At 36.7% G+C, this 21326-nt stretch overlaps 1 pseudogene across 1 annotated transcript in view; it reads left to right on the forward strand.

The window, feature by feature from the left end:
* Positions 1 to 578: 578 nt before the first annotated feature.
* Positions 579 to 21326, forward strand: part of LOC147003538 (sulfotransferase 2A1-like) — a 34545-nt pseudogene continuing 13797 nt past the window's right edge. Inside the window, exons 1-3 of the transcript XR_015048016.1 lie at positions 579 to 785; positions 1853 to 2061; positions 5455 to 5581. The product of XR_015048016.1 is annotated as a sulfotransferase 2A1-like (transcript). The remainder of the gene's footprint in view (positions 786 to 1852; positions 2062 to 5454; positions 5582 to 21326) is intronic.

The following is a 21326-nucleotide window of genomic DNA, read 5'->3' on the forward strand; positions in this document are numbered from 1 at the left end:
TATGGAGAATAGGCTGTGTCTGAAGATGAAATCTCACATTGATTTTTCTAATCTTAACTGCACACCTCAAGATGCATCACATATAAGCTCAAATGCATGGACTGAGTAGGTTGACTATACATGTGTGTTTATATAAATAGCAGCAAATGTTAAAGAAGAGATCAAAATTATGGGAAAAGGAGGGAAGGCTTTGAGGGGAAGAAGAAGGGCAGTTAATGTACTATGAGTTTCTCAAAAGCAACCACTATTTAAAAAAAAAAAAGAAATTCCATAGAATGGTTTTGTATGATCTCTTGTCATTTTTCTGTACATTCAAAATCATTCTGAAAGCTAAATTGTATTACTAGGCATTTTAAATTAACTTACATTTCTATGTCCTATTGCATCTTACTGAGTCTCTGATTTGAGGTCATGAACTTGGTCTCACAAATTGCAGAATGTTATTTGTACAACTTTAAAATTGCTCAATATAGTAACCTTTGACTGTAGGTTGCAATATTTATTTCTTCCTATAAGTAAATATTTCACAGCAAACAAGAGAATGTTAATGATTTTTTACCTGCACTATAAATCTTACCTCTCAGAATTTGCTATAAGCTGAGTAGGTGTGCTGGGCTGTAATCCTAACAGCACCTACAAGAAGCTATTCATGATGTCAGACTATAATTGGTTTGAAGGGATACCTTTTCCTGCCCTAGCATATCAAAGAGAAATTTTGGAAGATATCCATAATAAGTTTGTGGTGAAAGAAGAAGACTTGTTGATATTGACTTACCCCAAGTCAGGTAAGGATCATCAGTAAGACTAATTCTGAAGTGTATAAGGGAGGTTAGTACTTTGATCCTAATTCATTTTGTATGATGAGTAGAGTGTTCTATATATTAATGTGTAAAATGACTTGTGGGCATGGAGATTTGTGTGTGTTCCACTCTGTCTGACCTATGTGGGCCGAGGAGATCAGCTATGGCACCAGGACAATGATAGTGCGTGCTCCCTGAGGCAGAATATGCCATTGGTCCCTTTCTCTGGGGTATAGATATAAGAGTGAGAGCGGTGAGATTAAATACAAGAAATAACATTAAGAGATAAAGGCATGTATGTGAGGATATTTGGAGAAGAGGACAGTTTTAAGTAAATTTACTATGGACCTTGTGCAGGACGTAGAAAGAATCTGAAAACTCAAGAAAGCATAAAGCAACATCATGGTAGTTTGGGGGTATGGATGATTGCTGTTTGGAAGAAGCACTGAACATTGAGTAAGTATTAGGTTTTTGACATTGAAAGAAAAATGACACAGAAATTCCATAGGCAGTGGGAATACAGGAAAAAAGTACCAGACAATATCTCAGAGAAGGAAGCTAGAGAAACATCCACTGACAAATGAGCACATAAACACAAATCAAGGGTGTGTGATAAATATGCACAAGGGAATTGATTCACTTTAAAAAGAAGAAGTACTCAGTCATATATTGCAGCCTGGGGGCATCTCAATGACAGTGAATTAAATTAAAGGAGGTAGTCTCAGCGGGCATGTGCTATGATTAAAACATTTTGAAATATTTGAGATACAAATTCATCCCACCAGAATGTAGAATGATGTTGGCCCAGAGCTGGAGGAGATATTCCATTGCCAGGTTGCTGTTTATTGAGTATAGGGACTCTCTTTTGCAAAATTAAGTCTAGAATATGATGAGTGAATATACTTTGCACCTATGTCACATGGACATTGTGAACACAAGTCTGTGTGCTTGAAATTGGGCAGCACTGTAAATTGTATGAGCATATATTCTACTTGAAGCTTTTTCACAAGTAATGTTGACATGAGTGACAGTCATTTTTCCTTTTCATTCAGGAACAAACTGGCTGATTGAGATTGTCTGCTTGATTCAGACCAAGGGAGATCCAAAGTGGATCCAAACTGTGCCCATTTGGGACCGCTCACCCTGGCTAGAGACTGATACAGGATACCCTGCATTAATCAATAAGGAAGGACCACGATTCATATCCTCCCATCTTCCCATCCATCTCTTCCCCAAGTCTTTCTTCAGTTCCAAGGCCAAGGTCAGTGTCCAGTGGTTGAAATTTTCTTTGACTAAACACTCTGAACTTATTTTACCTGACAAGTCCTGAAGGACTTTCTGAAATGTGAAGATGGGATTCTCATGCACTAGGTGATGCTGATATTTCCCCACCTCAGACTATATTAGATAGAGTACAAGGATGTGGACCAGCACACAGTGATCCTGGGCAGCTTTAAGAAATAAAGTGAAATATCACACTGAAATATTCATGAACTATATATAGGCCAAACAGAGTTCAAACTCTAATGTACAGATATAATTACTATATCATTGTCATCAAAGAGCCAATCTTACTTATAACATATACTCTAAGCCCTGTGGGTGAAACACCTAAGACACAATTGCTTATAGGGGAAACAAAATGACCAGGTATCAATGTTCAAAGATCAGTTATATATAAAGTGTCATCATGTGTCTAGCTGTCTATTAATATCAGTAGCCACAGGAATCTCCCATGAAATGGAAAGAGGATCAGTAGAAGGAATCAGAGATATCCACATACTGACCTATCACAGGTACTAGTTAGTAAGAAAGTTTTCTGTAAATCCCTCCATCCATTAAAGCTATAAATAGTTTATGCTGCAACTACAAAGACAAACTTAGAATAATCTCTCATTAAAATTGCACAATGAATTTGTGGCGACTCTTATATATGTGTGTGTCTTATCTGGATTTGGAAAATTTTGACAGGGGAAACTGAAGCTTAAAGGGATAAATTCTATATTTCTGGCAGAGCCTCTCAGAAGACAGCTCCTGACAGCATGCACTTCTCGGCATTGACAATAATGTCTTGGTTTGTTTACTGAATATGGGATGGATCCTCAGATGGAGCAGTATCTGTATTGTCTTTCCTTCAGTCTCTGCTCCACACTTTGTCTCCATGTTTCCTCCCATGAGTTTTTTGTCCCCCCTTCTAAGAAGCATGGAAGTATCAACACTTTGGTCGTCCTTCTTCTAGAGCTTCATGTGGTCTGTGAATTATATTTTGGTTATTCTGAGCTACTAGGCTAATATCCACTTATCAGGTAATGCATATTATTTAGATACTTTTGTGATTGGGTTACATCACTCAAGATGATATTTTCTATTTCTATTAATTTTCCTATGAATTTCAAAGGTCATTGCATTTCAAAGGTTTTTGTTGATGAGTAGTATGCTATCTTGTAAATGTACCAAATTTTCTGTATCCTTTCCTCTGTTGAAGGACATCTGATTTATTTCCAATTTCTGTCTCTTATAAATATGGCTGCTATGAACATAGAGGAGCATATGTCCTTGTTATATGTTGTAGCATCTTTTGGGTATAAGCTTGGGAGAGGGTCCTCAGATAATACTTTGTACAATTTCCTTAGAAACTACCAGACTGATTTTCAGAGTGGTTATACCAGCTTGCAATCCCACCTGCAATGGAGGAGTGTTCCTCTTTTCCATTTGTCCTAATGACAGGGTTCATTGACTTACAGAAACTTTGCAATTTTATTAGGTCACATTTGTCAATTCTTGATCTTAGAGCATAAACCATTTCTGTTCTGTTCAGGAATTTTTCTTTTGTGTCCATATATTTAAGGTTCTTCCTCTCTTTATCTTCTAAAAGTTTCAGTGTGTCTGATTTTATGTGGAAGTTCTTGATACACTTGGAGTTGAGCTGTGTAAAAGGAGATAAGAATGGGTTGATTTCCAGTGTTCTACATGTGGACAGCCAATTAAACAGGCATCATTTGTTGAAAATGCAAAATATCAACTGAACATAGGAGTGTGGGTTCAATTTTGGATTCTCAACTCTATTTCATTAATCTACCTGCATTTCATTGTACCAATAGCATACAATTTTTTTTATCAGTATTGCTCTATAATACAGCAAGAGATCGGGTATGGTGATTCACTCAGTAGTTCTTTTATTGTTGAGAATAATTTTTGATATCCTTGGGAAGTAGGAGTGGATGGTTTGGTCAGAAAACACTTTCATTGAAGCAGGGGGAAGGAGATTGGATTGGGGGTTTCCAGGGAAGAGGTGGGAAGCTGAAAAAAGTGATAAGATTTGAAATGTATATCAAAATATCCAATAAAATATTTAAAATTTCTAAGAGGACTTAGAGAGATGGCTCAGCTGTTAAGAGTTCTGGCTTCTCTTGCAAAGGACCTCGGTTCAGTTCCCAACACACACATGGTGTCTCACAACTGTCTGCAACTCTAGTAACAGGGCATCCAACCACCTTTTAGGTGGTTTTGGATTTCTGTCCACAAATAATGTACAAAAATGAATGTGTGCACTCAGACATGAATAAATCAATATTTTTGAAGTTAAAAAGATGAGATCTAGAAGTATTGGTACAAAATATGAAGTGCCTTTTTTTAAAAATGATTACTTTGGGGGCTGGAGTTGTGGCTCCAGGATTAAGAGCAGTAACTGCTTTTCCAGAGGTACTGACATCAATTCTCAGCAAAAACATGGTGACTCATGACCATATGTAATGGGATCCAATGCCTTTTGGTATGTTTGAATACAGCGACAGTGTACTCCTATATATAATATAAATATTTTTTTAAAAAATAATGATTTCTTTTAATTTTTTTCTTTTCGTTTATGTTTTGAAATTTTTATAATAAATTAGAATTATATACATCATTTTCCCCTACCATTTTCTCCCTCCAAAAACATTAATATATCACTTTTTTCTCTCTTTCAAATTTATGGTTTATTTTTTCATTAATTCGTGTTACATAAATATACATATACACATACACATACACATAACCATACATATACATATACCTATACATATACCTATACATATACCTATACCTATACCTATACCTATACCTATACCTATACCTATACCTATACCTATACCTATACAAAATCATATACATATACATATACATATATATTCCTAAATATATTTCTATGTTTATGTATTCCTATATAGACATATATTTACATGTTTCTAAAGTATACAGTATATATTCATATTTAAATAAATAATCAATATATTCCTAAATGAATCTGTATATCCCTAAATCCTTCAGTACATCTTTCTCAATCACTACAGCATTACTTGTATGTATATTTTACAGGCTTGCCATTTGGTATTAGATAACCAATTGTTATTGTAATCTAGAACTGTCTAATCAGCCCGGTTTTTTTTACACTGTTAATGAACTAGTCATTTTGTTGTTCCATTTTTACAAATCATATAAAATTAGAAAAGGGGAATTATGACTATAGATTTTTTCACTTGTGTATATGTTTTGCCCACATGAAAATAACAAATGTTTTTAAAACCATTAGATATTAGAAAATTTCATGGAACTTAAGAGAGTTAAAATGTGAGGAATAACTGTTGACCTTCATTTACATCTTTATCCATTCAAGGCAATCTATCTCATCAGAAATCCCAGAGATATTCTTGTGTCTGGTTACTTTTTCTATGGTAACACAAACCTTGTGAAGAATCCAGGGTCACTCGGAACTTATTTTGAATGGTTCCTCAAAGGAAATGGTGAGTAATCTGTAAAATATAGGAGGTGGGAGAAACTCAGAGACATTTATTTCATTAATTAACTTATTAATTAATGATTTATTTATTCATATTACATATACTATTAATTAATTAACATCACAATATTCAGCACCCCTCTCCTCTTAATGATCTCTACTTGCAGCTCCTATCCCCATCCTCTTGTCTTCTAGAAAGGGATAGGTGTCCCTAGCGTACCTCCCTACCATGACACATCAATTCTCCCCAGGACTTAGTGTGTCTTCTCCCACTGAGACAAGACAAGGCAGCCCAGATAGAGGAATAGGATCCACAGACAGGAAACATGTTCATGGAGAGCCCCAGCTCCAGTTGTTGGGAGACCTGCTCGAAGACCAAGTTGCAAATCTGCTACATATGTGCAGGGCCCCAAGGTCTAGCTCTTGATCGCTTTTTGTTTGGTGGTTCGGTTTCTGAGAGTGTTAAAATGTCCAGGTTGGTTGACTCTTCAGGTCTTAATCTGGGGTTCTTAACACCTTTGGGTCCCTCAATCCTTTCCCCAACTTTTCCAAAAGACTTCCACAGCTCTAACTAATGTTTGGCGGTGGATGTATACAATCTCTTTTACTCAGCTGCTGGGTGGAACCTCACTTATTCTGGGCTCTTGTAGGCATGCATATCAGAGTAATAGTGTCATGGATTGTTTCTTGCCCATGGTGTGTGTCTAATTTTTGGCTAGTCAATAATTGCCCATTTTTTCCATCTCTGCTCCATCTTTGTTTCTGGACATCTTCTGTTTAGAACACATTTGGGGTCAAAGGTTTTCTGAATGTGTTGCTATTCTTATCCCTCCACTGGGAATCCTACCTGCCTACAGGAGGTGGCATTTCAGGCTCCATGTCACTTACTGTTAAGAGTTTCAGATAGAGTCACCACCATAGAGACTCTGGAATCTCCCCAGTTCCAGGGCTCAGAGAATTTTTTTTTAAAGACAAAGTGAGAGATAGCTTAGGTTGGCCTTGAATTTTCTATATTGAAGTGTGGTTCCTTCTTCTGCTACCTCTCAAGATCTAAGACTAAAAACACCTACTGTATATTCTATTTAATTGGTGCTGGGGCTCAAACCCACAATTTCATGTATGATACCTAACTTGCCTGCATCTCTAGACCTTTAATATTCTGTAGGTTCCATTTTATCTTTATACATTCAACAAGTCTATGGGCCCAGGAGTCATCATCATTTGAACACTGATTGTGAAGTCTTTCTGTTCTCACATGCCACTACAGTGCAGGATACAGTCACAGATTGCCCCATGTCATAATATTTAAGCATCATTTGGAGTATCTAGTCTTTACAGACCTAATCTTGATATTGACATCGGTCATCATTTGATTAAGAAGTGGCCCACATAGGCCCCCAAATTTCAACACTTGGTTCCCAATTGGTGGCACCTTTTCAGAATGTTTATGAGGCACAGCCTGGTTGGAGAAAGTATTCCATTCAAGGCGGGCTTTGAGACAGTAAACACTCAAACCAATTCCAGTACACTCCATTTGATTCCTGCATGCAGTTGAGAAAATGAAATCCCAGATTTCACTTCCTATCGTTCTACCTGACACAAACAAGCTCTCTTTTCCTTAAATTGCCTTTTATCATGGTGGTTTATCACAGAACAGAAAAATGAGAAATGCTGCTTATTTCCTACTATGCTTCTCATTTGTCTATTTTCTTAGTCTTTTTGTAATGGCTTCTTATACATCTTATAAATTAGCGTGATCATCCAGCATTTTCTTAAAAGACATCTTTCTATATATTGTAAATCCTAATCTCCTATTTGTCTCTAAAATATTTTCAGAGGTGGGGTGGTGGATTCTTGTTACGCTGTTTTGATTTATATTCTTATAGAAATATATTAATCACATATAATAAAGTGTTTTATTTTTGATGTTTCCATACATGTATACAGGGATTTTGATCTCAGTGACAGCCCACTTACCATTCTTGCCTTTTCTCCATTCTAGCTGATTTTAATTCTTTTTCCAACTACCCCTTTCTTATTTTTTACATCTCTTATGATATATTTTCTTTATGTACATTTCAAATGTCATCCCCTTTTCTAATTTCCCCTCTGAAAATCACATATACCCACCATGATCTCCCTGTACCCCAACCCACAGAATCCCATTCCAGGTCCTGGCATTTCTCTATACTGGGGCATAGAGCCTTCACAGGACCAAGGGCCTCTCCTCCCATTGATGATCAACTAGGCCATCCTCTGCTACATATACAGGTTAAGCCACAAATTCCACCATCTGTTTTCTTTGATTGTTGGTATAGTTTGGAGGAATGCTGGGGGTATTGGTTAGTGCATATTAATGTTCCTCCTATGGGGCTTCAGACCCTTACAGCCCACTGAGGACTTTCTCTATCTCCTTCATTGTGGAACTTGTGCTCAGTCCAATGGATGGATGACTGTGAGCATCCACTTCTGATTTTGCCAGGAACTGGAAGACCCCTAAGGAGACAGCTATATCAGGTTCCTCTCTGCAAGCTCTTGTTGGCATCTTCCATAGTGTCTGGTTTTGGTGGTGGTTTATGGAATGGATCCCCAAGTAGGGCAGTCTCTGGATGGTCATTCCTTCAGCCTCCACTCCGAAATTTGTCTATGTAACTCCTTATATGGGTATTTTGTTCCTCATTCTAAAAAGAATTATGAGACTCTGGGCTAATGTCCACTTATCAGTGAGTTCATATCATGTGTGTTCTTTTGTGATTGGGTTAACTCACTCAAGATGATATCCTCCAGATCCATCCATTTGTCTAGGAATTTCATAAATGTATTGTATTTTTTCAATATTTATTATATATTTTCTTCAATTACATTCCAAATACTATCCTGAAAGTCCCCTATACCCTCCCCCCTGCACTGCTCACCTACCCAGTCACTCCCACTTCTTGGCCCTGACGTTCCCCTGTACTGGGACATATAAACTTTATAAGACCAAGGGGCCTCCCTTCCCAATGATGGCTAACTAGACAATCTTCTGCTACATATGCACCTAGAGACTTGAGCTCTGTGGGTACTGGTTAGTTCATATTGTTGTTCCACCTATAGGGTTGCAGACTCCTTCAGCTACTTGGGTACTTTCTCTGTCTCCTCCATTGGGTGCCCTGTGTTCCATCCAATATATGAATGTGAGCATCCACTTCTGTATTTGCCAGGCACTGACATCACAAGAGACAGCTAGATCAGGGTCCTTTCAGCAAAATCTTGCTGGGATATGCAAAAGTGTCTATGTTTGGTGGTTGATTATGGAATGGATCCCTGCATGGGGCAGTCTCTGTACAGTCCATCCTTTGGTCTCACCTCCAAACTTTGCCTCTGTAACTCCTTCCATGGGTGTTTTGTTCCCTATTCTAAGGATGAATGAAGTATCCACGCTTTGGTCTTCCTTCTTCTTGGTTTTCTTGTGTTTTGAAAATTGTATCTTCAGTATTCTGAGATTCTGGGCTAAAATCCACTGATCAGTGAGTGCAAATCAAGTGAGTTCTTTTTTGATTGGGTTACCTCACTAAGGATGATATTGTCCATTTACATCCATTTGCCTAAGTATTTCATAAATTCATTGTTTTTAATTGCTGAAGTGTACTCCATGTGTAAATGTACCACATTTTCTGTATCCATTCCTCTGTTGAGGGACAAATGGGTTCTTTCCAGCTTCTGGCTAATATAAGTAAGGCTGCGATGAACATAGTAGAGCATGTGTCCTTATTACCACTTGGAACATCTTGGTATATGCCTAAGAGAGGTATTGCTGGATCTTCTGGAAATATTATGTCCAATTTTCATAGGCATCATCAGACTGATATCCAGAATGGTGTAAAAGCTTGCAATCCCACCAAGTGATGGAGGAGTAATCCTCTTTCTCCACATCCTGGAAAGCATCTACTGCCACATGGATTTTTGATCTTAGCCATTCTGACTGGTGTAAGGTGTAATCTCAGGGTTGTTTTAATTCGCATTTGACTTAGGATTAAGAATGTTGAACATTTTTTCAATTATTTCTCAACCTTTTGGTATTACTCAGTTGAGAATTCTTAATTTTAGCTCTGTACCCCATTTTTAATGGGGTTGTTTGATTTTTTGGAGTCCAGCTTTTCAATCTCTTTGTACAAATTGGATATTAGTCCTCTATCAGATTTAGGATTGGTAAAAAAAAACTTTCCCAATCTGTTGGTGGCTTTTTTGTCTTATTGACAATGTCTTTTGCCTTACAGAAGCTTTGCAATTTTATGAGGTCCCATTAGTTAATTTTTGAACTTAATGCACAGGCCATTGCTGTTCTGTTCAGGAATTTTTCACTTGTGCCCATATCTTCAAGGCTTTCCCCACTTTCTCCTCTATAAATTTCAGTGTCTCTGGTTTTATGTGGAGTTCTTTGATCCGCTTAGACTGGAATTTTATACAAGTAGATAAGAATGTATCAGTTCGCATTCTTCTACATGAAAACTGCCCGTTGTGCCAGCACCATTTGTTGAAAATGCTGTCTTTTTTCCACTGGATGGTTTTAGCTCCCTTGTCAGAGATCAAGTGACCATAGGTGTGTGGGTTCATTTCTGGGTCTTCAATTCTATTCCATTGATCTACCTGTCTGTTGCTGTACCAGTACCATGTACTTTTTTATCATTATTGATCTGTAGTACAGCTTGAAGTCAGGCATGCTGATTCCACCAGAGGTTCTTTTATTGTTGAGAATAGTTTTTGCTATCCTAGGTTTTTTACTATTCTAGATGAATTTGCAAATTGCCCTTTCTAACTCAGTGAAGAATTGAGTTGGAATTTTGATGCGGATTGCATTGAATCTGTAGATTGCTTTCAGCATAATAGCCATTTTTACTATATCAATACTGCCAATCCATGAGCATGGGAGATCTTTCCATCTTCTGAGATCTTCTTCAATTTATTTCTTCAGAGACTTGAAGTTCTTATCATATAGATCTTTCACTTCCTTAGTTAGGGTCACACCAATATATTTTATATTATTTGTTACTATTTTGAAGGGTGTTTTCTCCCTAATTTCTTTCTCATCCTGTTTACCCTTTGTGTAGAGAGTTAATTTTATATACAGCTACTGCACTGAAGCTGTTTATCAGGTTTTGGAATTCTCTGGTGAAACTTTTAGGGCCACTTATATATACTACGATATCATCTGTAAATAATGGTATTTTGACTTCTTCTTTTCCAATTTGTATCCCCCTTATCTCCTTTTGTTGTAAATTGCTCTGGCTAGTACTTCAAGTACTATATTGAACAGGTAGGGATAGAGTGGACAGCCTTGTCTAGTCCCTAATTTTAGTGGGATTGCTTCCAGCTTCTTTCCATTTTGTTTGATGTTGGCTACTGCTTTGCTGTATATTTCTTTTATTATGTTTAGTTATGGGCCTTGAATTCCTGATCTTTCCATGACTTTTATCATGAATGGGTGTTGGATTTTTCAAATACTTTCTCAGCATTAAACAAAATGATCATGTGGTTTTTGTCTTTGAGTTTGTTTATATAGTGGATCACATTGACGGATTTCTGAATATTGAACCATCCCTGTATCCCTGGGATGAAGCCTCCATGATCATGATGGATGATCGTTTTGATATGTTCTTGGAATCGGTTTGGGAGGATTTTATTGAGTATTTTTGCATTGATATTCATAAGGGAAATTGGTCTGAAGTCCTTTTTCTTTGTTGGGTCTTTATGTGGTTTAGGTATCAGAGCAATTGTGGCTTCGTATAGTGAATTGGATAGACTACCTTCTGTGTCTATTTTGTTGAATAGTTTGAGAAGCACTGAAATTAAGTCTTCTTTGAAGGTCTGATAGAACTCTGCATTAAACCCATCTGTTCCTGGGCTTTTTTTTTTGGTTGGGAGACTATTGATGACTGCTTCTATTTCTTTAGGGGAAATGTGACTTTTTAGGTCATTAATCTGAACCTGATTTAACTTTGGTACCTGGTATATATCTAGGAAATTGTCCATTTCATCCAGGTTTTACAGTTTTGTTGAGTATAGCCTTTTGTAGTAGGATCTGATGATGTTTTAGATTTTCTCAGGTTCTGTTGTTATGTCTCCGTTTTTATTTCTGATTTTGTTAATCAGGATACTGTCCCTGTGCCCTCTAGTGAGTCTGGCTAAGAGTTTATCTATTTTGTTGATTTTCTCAAAGTACCTGCTCCTGGTTTCGTTGATTCTTTGAATACTTCCTTTTGTTTCCACTTGGTTGATTTCAGCCATAATTTGATTATTTCCTGCTATCTACTCCTCTTGGGTGAATTTCCTTCCTTTCCTTCTAGAGCTCCTAGGTGTGCTGCCATGCTGCAACTGTATGCTCTCTATAGTTTCTTTTTGGAGTCACTCAGGCCTATGAATTTTTCTCTTAGGACTGCCTTCATTGTGTCCCATAAGGATGGAAAAGTTGTGGCTTCAATTTCATTAAACTCTAAAAAGTCTTTCTTTCTTGATTTCATCCTTGACCAAGGTATCAATGAGTAGAGTGTTGTTCAGTTTCCACATGAGTATTGGATTTCCATTATTTATGCTGTTTTTGAAGATTAGCCTTAGTCCATTTTTATGTGATAGGGTGCATGGGATAATTTCAATATTTTTGTATCTGTTGAGCCCTGTTTTGTCCCTGATTATATGGTCAATTTTGGAGGAGGTACCATGAGGTGCTGAGAAGAGGGTATATCTTTTTGTTTTATGATAAAATGTTATATATATTTTTTTTTCAGAATTTCTGTTAGTTTCCATGTGTCTCTGATTTGTTTCTGTTTCCAGGATCTATCCATTGATGAGAGTGGTGTGAAGTCTCCCACAGTTAGTGTTTGAGATGCAATGTGTCCTTTGAGCTTTACTAAAGTTTCTTTAATGAATGTCTGTCCTTGCATTTGTAGCATAGATATTCAGGATTGAGAGTTAATCTTGGTAGAATTTAACTTTGATGTGTATGAAGTGCCCCTCCTTGTCTTTTTTGATAACTTTGGTTTGGAAGTCGATTTTATTCGATATTAGAATAGCTACTCCAACTTGTTTCTTCGGACCATTTGCTGGGAAAAATTTTCCCAGCCTCTCCCTCTGACATAGTATCTGCCTTTTTCCCTGAGGTGGGTTTTCTCTAAGCTGCAAAATGTTGGGTCCTTTGAAGGCCTGGATTCATGGAAAAATATTGTGTGAGTTTGGTTTTGTCATGGAATACTTTGGTTTCTCCATCTATGTTATTGAGAGTTTTGTTGGGTATAGTAGCCTGGGCTGGCATTTGTGTTCTGTTACGGTCTGTATAATATCTTTCCAGGATCTTCTGGCTTTATTAGTCTCTGCTGAGAAGTCTGGTGTGATTCTAATAGGTCTGCCTTTATATGTTACTTGAACTTTTCCCCTTACTGCTTTTAATATTCTATCTTTGTTAGTGCATTTGATATTCTGATTATTATGTGTTGGGAAGAATTCCTTTTATTGTCTAGTCTATTCAGTGTTCTGTAGGTTTCTAGTGTGTTAATGGTCATCTCTTTCTTTAGGTTAAGGACGTTTTCTTCTATAATTTTGTTGAAGATATTTGCTGGCCCTTTAAGTTGAAAATCTTCATTCTCATCTACTTCTATTATCCATAGGTTTGGTCTTATCATTGTGTCCTGGATTTCCTGGATGTTTTGGGTTAGGATCTTTTTGCATTTTGCATTTTCTTTGATTGTTGTGTCCACGTTCTCTATGGAGTCTTCTGCATCTGAGATTCTCTCTTCCATCTCTTGTCTTCTGTTGCTGATGCTCACATCTATGACTCCCGGTTTCTTTCCTAGGGTTTCTATCTCCAGAGTTGTCTCCCTTTGGGTTTTCTTTATTGTTTTTACTTCCCTTCTTTTGATCTTTGATGGGTTTGTTTAGTTCCATCACCTGTTTGGTTGTGTTTTCCTGAAATTCTGGAAGGGATTTTTGTGTTTCTTCTTTAAAGGCTTCTACTCATTTAGCAGTGTTTTTGTGTAATTCTTAAGGGATTTTTGTGTTTCCTCTTCAAGGCATTCTGCCTCTTTAGCCATGTTCTCCTATATTTCTTTAAGTGAGATATTAATTTCCTTCTTAAAATCATCTACCAGCATCATGAGATACGATTTTAAACCTGAATCTTGCTTTTCAGATATTTTGTGTTATCCAGGACTTGCGGAGGTGTGGATGCTAGGTTCTGAGGATGGTGAGCAGTCTTGCCGTCTATTAGTAAGATTCTTATGTTTGCCTTTAGCCGTCTGGTAATTTCTGGTGTTAGTTGTTATAGCTGTTTTTGACTGTAGCTTGTTCCTCCTGTGATTCTGTTTGCTTCTGTTAGCACTCCCGGGAGGCCAACTCTCTCCTGAGTCTCAGTGGTCTCAGAGTACTCTCCTCTGACATGGAAGGAGCACTGATGTCTGGAGCTCAGATCTGCTTCCTGGCTGAATATGAAGGCCCGAAAAGGGGCCTGTCCCAGAAGCTATGTTGCTTTTGCAGTCTGCAGGCTCTCCTATGCAGACTGGTCTCTGAGGGACCTGGGATACAAGATCAACTTCATTGTCTTTAATAGCTGCATAGTACTCCATTCTGTAAATTTACCACATTTTCTATATCTATTCTTCTGCTGAGGGATATCTGGGTTCTTTCCAGCTTCTGGCTATTATAAAGATGGCTGATCAGCAGATAAAAAAAATTGAAGTAATCCCATACATCCTATCACCATAGACTAAGTTTGAACTTCAATAACAACATAAATAATAGAAAACCCACATAAAGGTTGAAGCTGAACAACACTGTATTCAATGATAACATGGTTAAGGAAGAAATAAAGAATGAAATTAAAGGCCTTTTAGAGAATAATAAAATGAAGCTACAACATACCTAACCTTATGGGACACAATGAAAGCAGTCTTATGAGGAAAACTAGTGTCTATATTTTAATAGGGCATTGTGAACTTCCAGGTTTACTAGAAACTGAATCCTTGTCTTATAGAAAACAGGGGATGCTTTGAACTACTGAGCCTCCTCACATATGTACCTCATTAATTGTTTCAAATGCAACATTTATCATACACACACACACACACACACACACACATATATATATATATATATATATATATATATATATATATATACATATATTCATCCATATCTTTTATGTTTTCAAGCTTAGTGGTATATGATTTTTAAGGTAAACTCTAAAATTTTTCTTAATTTCATTTGTGCTGTGATAATGACTCCTCTTTTGTGTTTTACTGTATTGCTTTTGGCATTTTGGCATTTGCTATTCTTTTGGTGAGTTTAGATAAGATTTGATCAATATTCGTTATATTTTGAAAAATATAACTGTTTCATCAACTCCCTATATTGTGTTTCTTGTTCCTGCTGTTCCCTTCTTTAATTTCTACACTGAGGTCACTGATATCTTTCCAGCTACTAAGTTCGCTGTTTGCTTTGTTCTTTTTCCAAATTTCCATGTTGAACATTAACTATTGTATTAGAAATCACCTTGATTTCTTAATGAAGGAACTTTGAGCTTTAAATGTCCCTGTTAGGGCTGTTTTCATTTTATTCCATAGGTTAAATGCTGTTTTGTTTCCATCTTCATTTGATTATATGAGTCCTTTTGTTCTTGACTTCTTCATCATTCACTTGTGAGTTGTTAAATCTCCGTGAGTTAGTTTGCATTCTGGAGATTCTCTTTTTATTTATTTGTAACCATTTTATTGTTGCTAAGTAGAATATAAGAAATTATTTTAATTTATATTGGTCAATAATTTCTTTATATATATATTTGAGTGATAGCTCCATAGGCTTCTGAGAACAATGTGTATTCTACACTGTTTAGATTTAGTGTTCTATAGATGTTTGTTAAGCCTGCTTTATCCGGGACATCATTTAATATTGTTTATTTTTTAATAAGATGATGTGTTAACCATTCAGAGTAAGACTACTGTTTGTTACTGTATATCTAGTAGTATGTTCTGTGTAGAACTAGGTGTACCTGTGATTACAACTGCCCTGTCCTTTCCATGCATTATTCCTTTAATCAATACAAAATGATGTTTATCATTTCTCACCAGAATTGATTCAAGTCAACTATGATTTTGTAAGATTACATCAGCAATATTTGCTTTTTCTAGTTCCATTGGCCTGAAACACTTTGGTTAATCATTTCATTATTAGCTCTCATCTATTTTTTATGATAACATACAGCAAATATATACTTCCCTAAAGTAAAGGAAGAGATGCACAAGAACATACAAAAAACCTACAGAACTCGAAATAGACTGGACCAGAAAAGAAATATCTCCCTTACATCACATAATAATCAAAACAGCAAATGTACTAAACAAGGAATTTTAAAAGCATTAATGAAAAAAGGTCAAGAAACATATAAAGCAGGCCTATCAGAATTACACCACACTTCTCACCAAAGACTATGAAAGCTAGAAAATCCTGGACAGATGTCATACAGACCATAAGAAAACACAAATGCCATAGACAGAGAAAACAAGATATTCCATGACAAAATCAAAATTAAACAGTATCTTTCCACAAATCAAGCCCTACAAATAATAACAGAAAACACCAGTACAAGGAGTGAAACTACACCCTAAAAGAAGCAAGAAAGTAATCTTTTAACAAACCTACACAAACATAATTCCACCTCTAACAACAAAAACAACACGAAGTAACAATCACTTTTCCCTGGTATCTTTTAATTTGAAAATTAGTATTACTAACATATCCTAATCTATTGAAATTCAAAAATATAAAAAAATTAGGAATTAGTAAGATGCAATCCAGTAGTCTCTCTAGTTTGGTATTTGGAAAAATAGGTCCAAAATTATGCAATCCATATAAACTTTATTCGTGTTTGTACACTTCCGTATCTTTCCCTGGGCTTCTCCTACCTCAACCTCTCTCTTACTAGGGTTGTTTATTTGTTGGTTTTTTCTATACTATGATTTTCAGAACAGGTTACATATTTCAAAATTATTTATGTGGCCAAAAGAAATATAGACAACTAATTTGAAAGATGGCTTATAAGAGAACAGCAAAGATTGAGACTAAATGCTTTGCTTGGATACATATATTTATTGTATCTATTTTTAAGAAAAGAACTGTATAAGTTATTCTTAATCTGAGATGTATGCTTTTTAAAATCATCAAAGCAAAGGAAACAGAATCATAACCACACCTAATATCTGTGCCACCCTCCAAGCAGAACCATTCTACATTGAAACTGTTCATGTTTGATTTCATCGATAAACCATCTTAATATCACACCATTTCTTAAATGAGTGTAACCTGATCCTTGTGGGCTTAGAATGAAGACAATCAGTCAAGTCAAATAACTTTGACCATAGCAGGAAATCTGTATTGAAAAATCATGCCTACAATTCGTTCCTTGGCACAACTGAATTTTCAACTCTTAGCTTGGCTAATATGGAGGTATAACCTTTGGTTATGTGAGGAATATTGAAGTACAGCCTTATTACAAAGACCTCCAATGTCCAAAAATTTTTCTTATTGTGGGTTTGCACCTCAGTAAGAGCAAAGATTGTAAACTCTACTAAAAACAAAACAAACAAAAAGACTTTTTCTATTTATGTTCATTAAGAAAACCTAGTAGTGATGTATTATTTTTTAAATTTTTTATGATAAGTTTTCTTTATTTAAATTTCCAATGTTATCCCCTTTCCTAGTTTCCCCACTGAAAATCCCCTATCCCCTCACCCTGCCTGCACAATATCCTACCAACTTTCATTCCTAGTCCTGGAATTCCCCTATGCTGGGGCATAGAGCCTCCACAGGACCAAGGTCCTCTCCTCCCATTGATGACTGAATAGGCCATCCTGTGCTATATATACATCTAGAGCCACAAGTTCCACCATGTGTTTTCGTTGATTGGGGGTTTCGTTCCAAGGAGCTCTGGGGGGTAGTGGTTAGTTCATATTGATGTTGCTTCTATGAGGCTGCAGGCCCCTTCAGCTCCTTGGATACATTCTCTAGCTCTTTCATTGCAGACTTTGTGCTCCATCCAATGGATGGCTGTGAGCATCCACTTCTGAATTTGCCAGACTCTAGCAGAGCCTCACAGGAGACAGCTATATCAGGCTCCTGTCAGCCAGCTCTTGTTGGTATCTGCCTCGTGTCTGGGTTTGGTGGTTGTTAATGTGATGGATCCCCGAGTTGAACAGTCTCTGGATGGTCTTTCCTTCAGGCTCTACTCTGAACTTTGTCTCTGTAACTCCTTCCATGGGTATTTGGATCCCCTTCAGAAAAGGATTATGAAATTCTGAGCTAATATTCTCTTCTCAGTGAGTGCATATCATGTGTGTTCTTTTGTGATTGGTTTACCTCAAGATGATATCCTACAGATCTATCCATTTGTCTAGGAATTTCATGAAGTCAATTGTTTTTAATAGCTTCGTAGTACTCCATTCTGTGACTGTACCACACTTTCTGTATCCATTCCTCTGTTGAGGGACATTAAGGGTCTCTTCAGCTTCTGGCTATTATAAATAATGCTGCTATGAACATAGTGGAGCCTGTGTCCTTACTACATGTTGGAGCATCTTCTTGATATATGCTCAGGAGTGGTATTGCAGGATCTTCAGGTATTGCTAAGTCGAATTTTCTGAGGAACTGCCAAACTGATTTAGCTCCCATCTTTTAATAGGGTTGCTTAGTTTTCTGGTGTTCAACTTCTTGTATTCTTTATATTTATTGGATATTATCCCCCCTTTCAGCTTTAGGATTGGTAAAGATCTTTTCCTGCTCTGTTGGTTGCTTTTTGTCTTATTTACAGTGTCCTGTGCATTTTATGAGGTCCTATTTCTCTATTCTTGACAAACCATTGGTGTTCTGTTCAGAAATCTTTTCCCTGTGCCCATATCTTCGAGGCTCTTCACCACTTCCTCTATAAATTTCAGTGTCTCTGGTTTTATGTGGAGTTCTTTGATCCACTTAGACTTGAGCCTGATATATCTGTTTCCTGAGAGGCTCTGCCAATGCCTGACAAATACAGAGGCAGATGCTTGGACAGAACACTGGGTTCCCAATGGAGGAATTAGATCAAAGACTGAAGTAGCTAAAGGGATTTAAAATCCCACAGGAAGAACATCAATATCTACCAACCAGACCCCAGAGTTCCCAGGGCCTAAACCATCAACCAAAGTGTACACATGGAGGGACTCATAGCTCCAGCCACATATGTAGTAGAGGATGTCCTTGTTGGGCATTAATGGGAGGAGAAACCCTTTGCTCTGTGAAGACTCAATGCCCCAGTGTTCAAAGTCACTGTGGGGTGGCAGCGGTCGGTGTGTGGGAGAACACCTTTATAGAAGCAGGGTGAGAGGGGATGGTATAAGGGGATTTCTGGGGATGGGGATGATACCAGGAAAGGGGATGACTTTTGAAATGTAAGTAAAGAAAATATCTAATAAAAAGGAAGACAAAAGAAAATATCCCAGAATAAATATATCACCGTTTGCTTGCTTGAAAGAGATGTTCCCTATAAATTTCAGGCATTTGAATATGTGATCCCGAAGTGGTGAATATTTTGTGAGTATTATGAACTGTGAACTTGCTTGAGGAAATATGTCACTGGAGTGAGATTTAAAGTTTCAAAACTGGCACCTTTTTGAGTGATCTCTCTCCCTCCTGCTTATGGATTCACTTGTGAGATCTAAATTGCTGCTTGAATACTCTGTCTACTTGGATGGTGTCATACTTCCAGCCATAGTAATGATGATATACCTTTGTCTCTCTAGATCCATAAACCCCAAACAAAACATTCCTTCTATAACGTGCCCTGTTCATTGTGTTTTATCACAGCAGTAGAAAAGAAATTAATACAAGAAAGAGGTGATATATCCTCTACAGTGAAATTTTCAACAGGGTGAAGCAGACACTAAAAGGTAGAAAATAGAAAATCTCCTGTTCTAAAACTAGGAGAGTTAATGTTACAAAAAATTGCCATCGCTCCAAAACAATGTACTGATCCAACACAATCCCAATCAAAATTTCAATGTCATTATCCACAGAATTAAAAAAAAATGAATTCGTGCAGAATGGTAAGATGTTCATTCTTACATGGTATATTGCACATCCACTTCTCATGCTTAGATATTATTGCAGAAGAGATGGTGGAATGAATGTAGGAGCTGAAGATAAAGAGAGAAGTGCTATAAAATACTGGCTTGTGAACATGGCAGACTAAATGCAGCAAGTAAAATCATTTGAAGCTGCTTGCAATGGGTCTGTACAAGACTGGCATTCATCAATAATTAATCATAGGTTGGGGAGGAGACTCATGGAACATCACTAATCCCTGCTGAAGTGCCAGATACTGAAGGATTCTGGGTCATAGGAAGCCACTGTCTTCAGTTTTATACCAATTGAGATCCTTAATAGGTTTCAATGGGTAGTTCAACTCTACAGTTTCACAGAAAATCCTATTCATGGTTATACTAATGAGTCATGAATAAAGAGATATGAGTGTTTTAAAAGAGAACTATAGGGAATAGAGGTTAATAAAGACAGAGGGAGTTTAGAGAAGGTGAATGCTATCAATATTAGAATGTAATTTATACATGTATGAAATTTCCAAATAAAAAACAAAATCAGTAATAAATTCATATGAAAGCAAATAAAAAAATCATTCTGATAATCAAATTGATCTTCAAAAACAGTACCTTATTTCCAGTTATACTACAGAGATATTAAAGAGAGCATTCGACTGTTACAAAAACAGACATAGAGATTAATGGAGTAGAAAAACAAGACAATATGTTAACACAACTGATGGTTCTTTTTGTTTGGCAAAATTAAAAAAATATACATTTAAGAAAGACAATTTCTTCAGTAAATTGGTAACTAGATTGCTATATGTAGAAGAGTGAGTCTATATCTTCTTTTTTATTTTTATTTTTATTAGATATTTTCTTCATTTACATTTCAAATGCTATCCCCTTTCCTACTTTACTCTAAAAGTCCCTTATACCCTCCCCCCTCCCTGCTCCCCAACCCACCCACTCCTGCTTCCTGGCCCTGGCATTCCCCTGTACTGGGGCATATAATCCCTCATCCCTCAAACATATAAACAGTGACACACATAGACAGACCGACAGACACAGAAGGACAGACACAGCCTGACAGACACACACCAATATCAAGTGGATCAAGAACCTCAACAGAAGACTCAAATCTATGAAACTGCTAAAGGAAAAAGTCGTATATCGTTTCAGGTAAGGACTTGCTAAATAGGATTCATCCCACTCAGACAACAAGGCAAATAATGGACAAGTAGGACCTTGCTCAAAGAAAAGGCTTCTATAAACCAATGTAACTCATTTTTCATGTGAAGATGCAGGCTACAGAATGGATGAAAACTTTTCCAATCTATATGTTCACGGTCTGTGGTTGTCTAGAGTCTAAAAGATTTTTAAAAATTCAAAATCAAGAAAAAAAAACTGGAGCAAAATCTGTATCATGGAACCTAATAGTGCAACCAAAACAAGAAAAACAAATTCCTCATCTCCAATTTTTAAACCATTCAACATTATTAGCCATCCTGGAAATGCAAATAAAAACTACTTTGTGAGCTTATCTTACTCCAGTCAGAATGATATTTTCAAAAGAAAGAATATTTATGAAGCCTTGGGAAAATAAAAGAAAGCATAAATATAAAGTGATGAGAAAGAATTTGTTGCAGGTAATTTGCAAAA

Source organism: Mus caroli, unplaced genomic scaffold (genome assembly GCF_978045245.1).
Source record: "Mus caroli unplaced genomic scaffold, Mus_caroli_1 scaffold_8, whole genome shotgun sequence".
Classification (NCBI taxonomy): domain Eukaryota; kingdom Metazoa; phylum Chordata; class Mammalia; order Rodentia; family Muridae; genus Mus; species Mus caroli.